Source organism: Stigmatopora nigra, chromosome 14 (assembly GCF_051989575.1).
Source record: "Stigmatopora nigra isolate UIUO_SnigA chromosome 14, RoL_Snig_1.1, whole genome shotgun sequence".
Taxonomy (NCBI): domain Eukaryota; kingdom Metazoa; phylum Chordata; class Actinopteri; order Syngnathiformes; family Syngnathidae; genus Stigmatopora; species Stigmatopora nigra.
The window spans coordinates 13,164,873-13,176,287 of NC_135521.1; positions in this window are offsets into that span (position 1 = coordinate 13,164,873).

Consider the following 11,415-nt stretch of genomic DNA (forward strand, 5'->3'; position numbering starts at 1 on the left):
AGTATTGGTAGATAACTGGCTCTCATGTCCTGGTTAGCTCGACTTTGCAAGCTTTGAGCGTAGCACACTCATCCAAAAGTAGCAAATAAGTGTATTCCTACCTCTATTTTTTAATCTAAATGTTTGATTTATTTATATGGAGGCGACCTGTTGACGGGATTGTTAAAACATCGGCCTCACAGTTCTGGGGTCGAGGGTTCAATCCCAGGTATGTCCTGACTGTGTAGAGTTTGCATGTTCTGCTGTACCTGCATGTGTTTTCTCTAAATACTCTCATATCCCAAAAACTTGATTAGGATGGTGGGACACTCTAATTTGGCCCTATTTACAGTTGTGGTCAAAAGTTTACATACATGTGAAAAACATAATGTTGTGGCTGTCTTGGGTTTCCAGTTAATTCTAAAACTCTGATTTTTCTCTGATAGAGTGATTGGAACAGATTTTTCTTTGTCACAAAAAAAAAATCATGATGTTTGGTTCTTTTATGGCAGTGGTCTCAAACCGATTCCACATAGGGCCGCAGTGGGTCCTGATTTTTTTCCAACCGATCCAGTGCCGACATTTTAACCAATCAGGTGTCTTTAAAATAAGTAGCACCTGACTCTAATTAACTGATTGCACTTGCAAAAGGTATCCTTGTTGAGTTGGAATGAAAACCTGCACCCACTGCGGCCCTTTGAGGACCGGTTTGAGACCACTGTTTTATGGCTTTATTATGGGTTAACAGAAAAAGTGATCAAATCTGCTGAGACATAAATATACATACAGCAACACAAATTAGCAATTTTGGTGACTTAGAAAGTTGTGTCAGTGAAATGAGCATCATAGCATGGCCTCTTAACTTGTGAGTTATTATGAGTGACTACAGCTGGTGACTTCTCTGTGGCCATGTAAATAGGGCTCATTGGATGCAAATGCCCACAAATGAAAATGAACATCAGACATAGGCATTGTCGTCATCATTGACTTGACAAAAAGCCTAGTAGTCATCATACCCTCAGCAGCGTATGGCGAAATTGTATAGTGCTTCTCCACAAGTTCGTCTTCCCAGGCCAGACACATTTATGACATTTATTTATGACATATTCATACTTGTTAGCTCTCCGCCTTGAGCGCCATTTTCCGGCGACTACAAGTTGCCTCACCGATGTCAACAAGAATAAGATGGATCACTTACCTCTCAGTCTTTATACTTACCCTCCCTCAGTCATCCTGTGGAAGGTAGATCTGCACCAAACGACCTTCCTGTTACTTCAATTCGACTTGACTTAATTTCATAGTAGGGATATGTGTAGTCGTCACGTCACGTGTTGCTGCAGGTTCAGAGACCTGATGGCTGTTGGGAAGAAGCTGTCCTTGAGCCTGTTTGTCCGTGCTTTGTAGGACCTGTAGCGTCTGCCAGATGGAAGCAACTGGAACAGGCCGTGTCCAGGGTGGTATGGGTCTCCAACAATGGACCCGGCTCTTCTGAGGTATCGGGGGTTGGCAATGTCTTCTAGCGATGGCAGAGAGCAGCCGACGATCTTCTGGGCAGTGTTTATTACCCTCTGTATGGCTTTTTTGTCTGCTGCCGTGCTTCCGGTATACCACACTGTAATGCCGTAAGTCAGGATGCTCTCCACAGTGGCTCTGTAGAAGGTTGCCAGAAGCTTGGTGTCCAACTTGTCCCTTCTCAGTACCCTGAGGAAGTGGAGTCGTTTCTGGGCCTTCTTCACTAACACTGTGGTGTTTGTGGACCAGGAGAGCCTATCCGTGACGTGGACTCCCAGGAATTTGAACGATTGGACCCTGTCTACACATACTCCGTTAATGAGGAGTGGGGCCAGGTCTGTGCTGCGCTTGCGAAAGTCCAAGATTATTTCTTTAGTCTTTGTGGTATTCAGTGTAAGATTGTTCGCCGAGCACCAAGAAGACAGTTTGTCGACCTCGTCTCTGTAAGCTGACTCATGCCCGCCTGAGATGAGTCCGATCACAGTGGTGTCATCGGCGAATTTGATGACAGAGTTTGACTGGTGGGCGGGTGTGCAGTCGTATGTGTACAGGGAGTACAGGAGAGGACTCAGTACACAGCCTTGTGGTGAGCCAGTGTTATAGTATATATATATATATATATATATATATATATATATATATATATATATATATATATATATATATATATATATATATATATATATATATATATATATATATATATATATATATATATATATATATATATATATATATATATATATATATATATATATATATATATATATATATATATATATATATATATATATATATATATATATATATATATATATATATGTATATGTATATGTATATGTATATATATATATATATATATATATATATATATATATATATATATATATATATATATATATATATATATATATATATATATATATATATATATATATATATATATATATATATATATATATATATATATATATATATATATATATATATATATATATATATATATATATATATATATATATATATATATATATATATATATATCGAGAGGCCTGACGTGGTCACGGCCCTCAGTTGCCCCACGTTTTACGTCTTAGTGGTGTGATGCCGTACCCGGCCAAGCCCGCATGCCAAGCTAAGTTATCTGATCTGATCAAATCTAAGAAAAAGTCGGGGTCATTGGTGCGGTCTTCATTGATCTCAAAAAAGCACTTGACACCATCAACCAACAGATACTGCTGACTAATCTAATCTATAATCAAAATCAAATCAAGTCAATCACATGGCCACATGGAATCACTTTGAGTGGCGAGAGAGAGAGATAGAGAGAGAGAGAGAGAGAGAGAGAGAGAGAGAGAGAGAGAGAGAGAGAGAGAGAGAGAGAGAGAGAGAGAGAGAGAGAGAGAGAGAGAGAGAGATGGAAGGGGAGAGGGAGACAAGCCATCGAGCGTAGAGAGAGATAGGGATTTGAGCTTTTAGACGATTGCATATTTTAACTGACGTCCTTTCGATTTTGTATTGTTTGGTTCAGTGTTGTGGCGTCAATGGTTTAATAAATTTCGTATGTTTTTGCATACATCTTTACATATATTTCATACAAAATCAGTACATTTTTGTTGATTTTTCAACAGTTTATAGTGGCTAATATTAAAGATTTTGGAACGAATTATGCTCAGTCTAAGTAGAATTCTGCTTTGCAAAAAATCCTAGTTTCTAAACATGTTGTGGAACCACCTCTTATATACCCGCTTGTCCAGTTATATACCCTGCTTGTCCAGTTTAATATGATGCCTGGAACAAGAGAAAATTTTAAGACCATACAGAGGTATAATATCCGCATTTATTTATTCCTAAAAATAATTCTTCGTTCTTCCGAGTACACTACTGGCCTCTAATAACACTATCCTTCATCACTCTAATCTTCTGGATCTCCTTTTCATCTTTTTCCCTCTTTCTGGACATTCTTTACACATACATTTGTACAACTTTTTTTGTCAACCTGATAGACAGGCCACCATATGCCCCCGGTTTGGCCTCTCCCACTCCTACCTTTTCTTTAAATCCCAGCTGCTTGTACTTTTGTTCACTCTCATGAGTCCTCTTATTGTCCCACTTCTTTTTAGCAAATCTCTTCCCGAACACGACTGCACTTCCCTGCTCCGTCACTAGGTCTCTCTATCGCCTTTTATTCTCGAAAACATCCCCAGTATTCACTTATCTGTCTCCCTGGATGTTTCTAATGAAATTAACACGTATAAATTATTTACATTTTGTTACTAGGATGTGTCACATCAGTGTTTTAACCAAACCATACATTTTGTGCAAAATGTAGAATAATCTACCTTTTAGTATTTTAAATGCAATGTATATCAAAACACGGAATTTAAATGTGAGTCTTGCCTGCCTAATGAATGTTGTTTTCTGTGTATTGCTTCTTAGCCTAATGCTCTCTTCATTTGTCATAATCACAGGCAGTTTTCTCATTAGTGGAAACCGTTAGCCATTAAGGCTCTATCAGACTCTTATCATGCCCCCACTCCTGCATCACTGGGCTTGGGGCACATACAACAACGCCCGCCCCCACCCCCACAAAGACATACCATCTTCTCCAAACAATAGTCAAAACATAAGGCTCAAAAGAGATAGCTATGTTAATGTTATAGTGCTCTTAGTCCATTGCTTCACTAAACCAAACCATCTCAAGTTGGGTTTGACCTCACACGTCGAACTGTATAGCTCTAGTAGTGCTGGCTGGTTGCAGAGCACGTATCCTAATCTGGGTCCATTAGCAGTATCTGTTCTTTCCAGTTGCTGAGCTCTGTTCAGCTGTCAGGATGACCAATGATGTCACACCACTGCCTGATTCATGATGACGACCCTGAGATCGCATCTGATGGGAGCATCAGACCAAATGAGCAAATGCACCCCACAAACCTTTTATAGTCAATTTATCTAACTAAACATCTAATGGGAGTCCTTCTTTCATACTTGGCGATGCAATCGCATACGATTTGATTAAGACTTTGCTTGGCCTAGGCTGTTTGACAAAGTAGGTTTAAATTCATTGCAAATGTATTATTAGGTGTTGTAATAACGCTAATACTGAGAAAGAATAACACAGTTGAATAAAATATTACTCTTTAATTAACCCCACAAGTTAAAAAATGTTGGAAACAGTCCTAAACAGTCTTAACTTGGCCTCACCCTGTAATAACAGTACAACGTATACAAACAAATTAAATTTAAGTGGAATAAAACCTAATGTATCTTTTTGAAAGCTTAAGGTCCTGAAATGGCAAATTAAAATGACTGATGTGTTGGATTGGGCAAAAAAAGTTTGTTGATAAAAACCCAGAAACATTTATGACAAAAAGCTGAAACAAAAAACAAGGTTTTAAAAACAGCTCGGCCTGTCATTGGTTCGGCGTGTCCCAGCTGACCACACACATTGGCGCTTGTTGGCATTAATGCTAATGTTGGTTTGTCCCATTAGTGAATTGCAGCATCACCAAATCTGGAGAAAGTGAGAACTAAAAACCTCTACATGTTTGTCCAGTTATGAAAATGTGTTCAACCTACTTTCAGCACTAAGTTGTTGTTGATTTTTCAATGAGAACAGGTGATCCCGGCATTCCATTACTTAGCATACAAACTGTTCCAATATGTGATGAGGGTGTCGCATAAAAAATGTCTCCATTGTATGACTCTTAATGAAGTCTTACTATCTCTTCATTTTCCCTACTTTAAATAAAACCACAATGTTTTTTAGTATAGTCGCATCCCGGATGTGCGCATATCAAAGCAATTATGGTTAATGGTCATTGCTAAAACGGCAAATGGGCGGGGCAGAAAGCAATGACGTCACTGAGCTATTGATGAAAGCTGTTGTTTTGTGTTCATCTTTTGGCGTTGACTATGCCTGATAATGGTTAGAGAGTATTTCATCAGACACCAGGGAGAGGTAGCTACTTTTTGCAGTGTGGCTCTGGCAGGAGACACCCTGAATTGGTGGACAGCCAATCACAGGGAACAACCATCACACTGAAACTCATATCACAGGGAAATTTTGAGAATTCAACCAGCCTACCTTGCAGGTTTTTGGGATGTGGGAGGAAACCAAAGTAACCAGAGAAAATCCAAGTTGGGAAAATACGCAAACTCCACACAGTGATGACCGACCGTTAGGCCGACGTTCTAACTAATCGGCTGCTTCAAATTAACGTAGCACGTAACATAGAGACTCACATGACCGAAAGTCTCCCCAAAGAAAGAGTAACACGTTAACTCATTTGCGAACATTCTGAAAGTGTACCCGAGTTGGATGGTCATCTGTTTCTCTGTGTACCCAACGGCTGACTGGCGACCAGTCTTGGGTGTAATCTGTCTACAGCCCGGAGTCGGCTGAGATAGGCTCCAGCAACCCCCGACTCCCTTACGAGGATGTGCATATGGAAGATGAATGAATGAACGAATATTACAAAAGGTCTCATTTTCTTGTCTCATTTTCTAAACCGCTTTATCCTCAGTAGAGTTTTGGCTGGTGCTGGAGCCCATCCCTGCTGACTTCGGGCCCTAAATTAGACAGCCAATCGCAAGGCACAAGTGGCCTTCAAAGGCTCTGGTAAGGGAACCATTGGGTGACGTGTCGTTGAGTGCAAACAACGTTTCTAAATATTGCATACATCACCTGCTCATCATACCGCATATCAACCGTCAAAAGCATATCAACCGTCAGAAGCATATCAACTGTCAGAAGCATATCAACCGTCAGAAGCATATAAACCGTCAGAAGCATATCAATCGTCAGAAGCACATCAACCGTCAGAAGGACATCAACCGTCAGAAGCATATCAACCGTCAGAAGCATATCAACAGTCAGAAGCATATCAACCGTCAGATGCATATCAACCGTCAGAAGCATGTCAGCCGTCAGAATTATATAAGCCGTCAGAAGCACATCAACCGTCAGAAGCACATCAACCGTCAGAAGCACATCAACCATCAGAAGCACATCAACCGTCAGAAGCACATGAACCGTCAGAAGCACATCAACCATCAGAAGCAGATCAACCCTCAGAAGCACATCGACCCTCAGAAGCACATCAATCGTCAGAAGCATATCAACTGTCAGAAGCACATCAAACGTCAGAAGCACTTCAACCGTCAGAAGCCTATCAACCGTCAGAAGCACATCAACCTTCAGAAGCACATCAACCGTCAGAAGCACATCAACCGTCAGAAGCATATCAACTGTCAGAAGCATATCAACCATCAGAAGCTAATCAACCGTCATAAGCATATCAACCGTCAGAAGCATATCAACCTTCAGTGGCATATCCACCGTCAGAAGCTAATCAACCGTCATAAGCATATCAACCCTCAGAAGCATATCAACCATCAGAAGCATATCAACCTTCAGTGGCATATCCACCGTCAGAGGCATATCAACCTTCAGAAGCATATCAACCATCAGAAGCATATCAACCCTCAGAAGCATATCAGCCGTCAGAAGCATATCAACCGTCAGAGGCGTATCAACCTTCAGAAGCATATCAACCATCAGAAGCATATCAACCCTCAGAAGCATATCAACCGTCAGAAGCATATCAACCGTCAGAAGCATGTCAACCATCAGAAGCTAATCAAGCGTCAGAAGCATATCAACCGTCAGAAGCATATCAACCATCAGATGCATATCAACCGTCAGTGGCATATCAACCGTCAGAGGCATATCAACCTTCAGAAGCATATCAACCCTCAGAAGCATATCAGCCGTCAGAAGCATATCAATTATCAGAAGCATATCAACCGTCAGAAGCATCTGAACCGTCAGAAGCATCTGAACCGTCAGAAGCATATCAACCGTCAGAAGCATATCAACCGTCAGAAGCATATCAACCGTCAGAAGCATATCAACCGTCAGAAGCATATCAACCGTCAGAAGCATATCAACCGTCAGAGGCATATCAACCATCAGAAGCATATCAACCATCAGAAGCATATCAACCATCAGAAGCATATCAACTGCTTTGCTGTCCTGGAAAGCCATGAGACTGGTAGCTGCTAGCTGTTCCTTCATTGCTGCATATCCCTGCTCATCATAATTTCCAATTTCTTTGTATTTTTGGACATTGTAATGGATGATGTTAATCCTATTTATATTTTTATTTGATGTAACCCAGAGAAAAATAGACTCCTGCTGCAATTCGGCAAACCAACACATAAGTCGGTTTGCCATCCATCGATTAGGCTCAACGTCGTCGAGAGAGGCTAGCCGCCGAACCGAAAATCTGAGCCGCCAATTGTATCCCCTCGACTGTAAAACAGATGCTAGTAAAAACAGTAAAACCAAAGCACATAGTCCTGTTTCTTTTTAACAGGACTATTGTAATGTATTTTCACCACTTCAACACCATAGACCAAAACCTGAAACCAGTTGCGCAATTTGTCTTGGACAATGGGTCTCACCATGTCTCATCTACCGCCCCCAGATTCACACCTTGCCCTGTAAGGTTTAAACAGGTAAAGTTAGCGCAGTGGAAAAATTGGCTTGCCATTCACTGATTTTGCAACAGGATAGACATTGTTTCAATATTTTTCCATTTCTTTACAAGCAGGACACTTTTTCCCTTTGTATAATACTTTCCCCAAAGAATGATGAGGGGTTTCTTTTAACCTTGTAAGAAGGTTTAGTCTCAATTGAAATGCTTTCACATTTTTTGCATATGGACGCAATAAAACCAATAGAAGAGTTCCCTATTTTTGTGGCATTGCGCCTTGAACAATTATCTTTCCAACCAATATTGGAGTGGTTGCCGTTTCGTTTTATTACGTCAGAAAGTTCATCTCACCTGTCTCATCAAACATTTCAACTGATAGAATCTTTTTACTGTGAAAAAGGTTGACACACATCCCCATCTCGGCTATTTTCATGTCTGCTGGTTCGTCAGTAACACTTGGTATGGATGTTCCCACATTGGGTCGTGGTAGTGCTTTTTCTTTACACTGTAGATTGAGCACCCAACCTCCTGGCACAACCGTTGTTCCGTTTCCTGTTGAGAAGCACAGTAGGCTTCTGATAACCCAAATTCAATGTTTCCTTAAAGATTGTTCATTTTATGTAGTCAGCCAGATTAGTCTCTTCATTCAGTTCCAATCGTGCAGTGAATAATGGCGATTTGTATGGTCTACCAAATAGGATTTATCCACGGCTATGCACTCGTAACTGAAAAAACAAATTTAAATGAACTTGGATTAACATATACAGACACACTCAAACATACATTTAATGTAATTTACACAAAACTGAATTATAATTTTGTTTAAATCTTTTTTACCTTTGTTCTACGGGTTGACTCCACCCAGACGTTCAGCCGGAGTCTTCAAAACGAACGCATTAATAGTTGTTTGTTTTTGCCTTCCCTTCAAAATATTTCGTAAATGACGCGCACAGATGTCATTAAAATACGATAACGCAAGACCACTTGCCAGCTTGTCAGTGTGCCTCTTTTCTACAAAATCCAAAAACTCTTTCCACTTCGCTAGCATGTCTTTGATATCATTTGTAGCCAGGATAGGTTTATGTAGCGTTCGCCTTTTCTTTGCACAACTCTGCCGATCCATTGTTGTTCACTTCGTCTATAACAGGCTTCGCCACCAATATGGCTCGAGTATATCCTCTCGAGCATCTCTGCCCTGAGGGCCTTTGGGATAATGACGCACTGACCTCTGTATACATTCTGCACGTTCAATTCATCTCGGAATGGCCAGTAGTCTCGCACCGCCAGCTGTGTCCTCCTTTAAGTCAGGCCACCCTTGCAGGATTATCTTCTTCAGTTTTTGGAGTATCTCATTCGTTTCTGTATGCTGCACTATCTGCTGGGATCGGAAGGTAGTGACATTCAGGTGCTGGGCTTGGTCCATCTGCGCATACTCTGCCTGGACTGAGAACAGTGTGGCGCACAAGTGAAGTGTCTGTTGCTAAGCGTGGCAACGCAGCCCGGCTCAACGTGTCACTAACATTCATTTCAGGCCCAGGCTTATACACCACATCCAGGTTGTTGCACTGCAGTTGCATCAATATTCCATGGAGACATTTTGGCGGACTCAGGAGGGGTTTCTTGGATATGGTGATCAGCGGTTTGTGGTCCGTTTCTACTGTGATAATTTCCCTGCCATATAAGTACTGGTGGAATCTTTGGCACGCAAAAACTATGCTCAGACACCCTTTTTCGAATTGAGCATAATTTTGTCCAGTTTGTGTTAGGGCTCTCAAGGCGAAAGCCACTGGCTGTCCGGCTTGCAGCAAGCCGCATCCAAGCCCACTTATGCTGATATCACTCTGGATGGTGACAGGTTTTGTGACGTCATAGTATCAGAGGACAAGTTAGTTGGAGATCGCCGCTTTATCTCATTTACTGCGTCGTCGTGTTTGGCCAGCCAGTGCCATTCTGTATTTTTATCCAAGAGTCTGCGGAGTGGTTCACACACCTCAGAGACCGTTGGGAGGAATTTGGCCAGATAGGTCACAAACTTAATCAAGCGTAGGTTTTTTCCGTTTTTTCAACTGTTACCATAACACTTATCCATGCTGTAAGTTCGCTCATTGGTGTGACATTGCCTGCTCTGATGTGTCTGTCTAGTTTGTCCTTGACCCTCTCCCTTAATGCTACAGGAAGATTCTGAGGTGCACAATGTACTGGGGATGAATTTGGATCGAGCTCAAAGTGTATTTCACCTGGGAAAGACTCCACAGGGTCATTGAAGACGTCAGCATACTTGTATAGCAGCTGCTCTTTTGTGAGGGGCATGCCTTCTCCTCTTGGTGCGTTTCCACCACCTCAAAGACCAGCTCATGCTTTTCTCCTTTGATGACGCATTCTATGTGGAATCTACCTTGTGATAGCATAGTATCACCTCAGTAAAGTCTCAGCCTATTGAGCTTGGATGTGGGGCTGTACCGGGCGACAACTTCTCTTTGATCCTACTGCTCATGACGTTGCAAGTGTCTAGCTGGCATGCTTGTCTTTTCTTGTTCAATCGCAGGTGCACAAACCCTTTCTTGCCTTTTGAATTCACTGTGCTGATGCATTCTGTGTCCATGAACGTATCATCCATATATCCGTCTTCATCTCCGTCTTTATCTCTGCTCTCTTGCTCTACAGCTTCCAGCACATTTACTTTATTGGTCCTGTTAACCGCCTTGCATACCTTGGCAAAATAATTTGCAATGCTACATGCTGGACATGCCTTACCAGTATTTGCAAGCCAACTGCTCTCTTCTCTTGTCCAGCATTCTATGTCTCCCAGTCTGTCTCTCAGCTGCATACACACTGTCCACTTGTACTTGTGAGCTCCATGGTTTTTATGCGTTTCTCAGTCAGCTCAGCAAGCTGACATATTTCCACTGCCTCTGGCAACTTGAGGTCACGCAGCAAGCGCCTTCGAGTGTCCTCACTAGCAACTCCGAGCATGAACCTGTCTCAAATCATCTCATTATTTAACCCACGGTACTCGCACGATATAGTTCTTTCCTTTAGCCCAGTGATTTTCAAACTTTTTTGGCCACCGCCCCCTTCACCGCCGGGCCAAAATGCCAACGCCCCCCTCTTTACCCCTTTCCAACGAACGCTAGAACGACTATATTGCTAAATGTCACAAGAATTGGTTGATTCTTCAATCACAAACAGTTTGAAGACTAAAAAAAACAATTTTAATAAACAAAAATGGTTATCATTTATTCTTCAATTACAACACCTTGAACTGAACTTGAAATAAATTGTAAAACTGAACGAGTAACCATTAACAACTGTCCTGCCTAATGAGATGGGTGGGCTTGGTGCATTGCAATCAGACTGTCAACATCAGGATGAAGGTTTGTCTGGAGCAGTCTCAGATCACCGCGCTCTGTGATGTTAAGTTTGT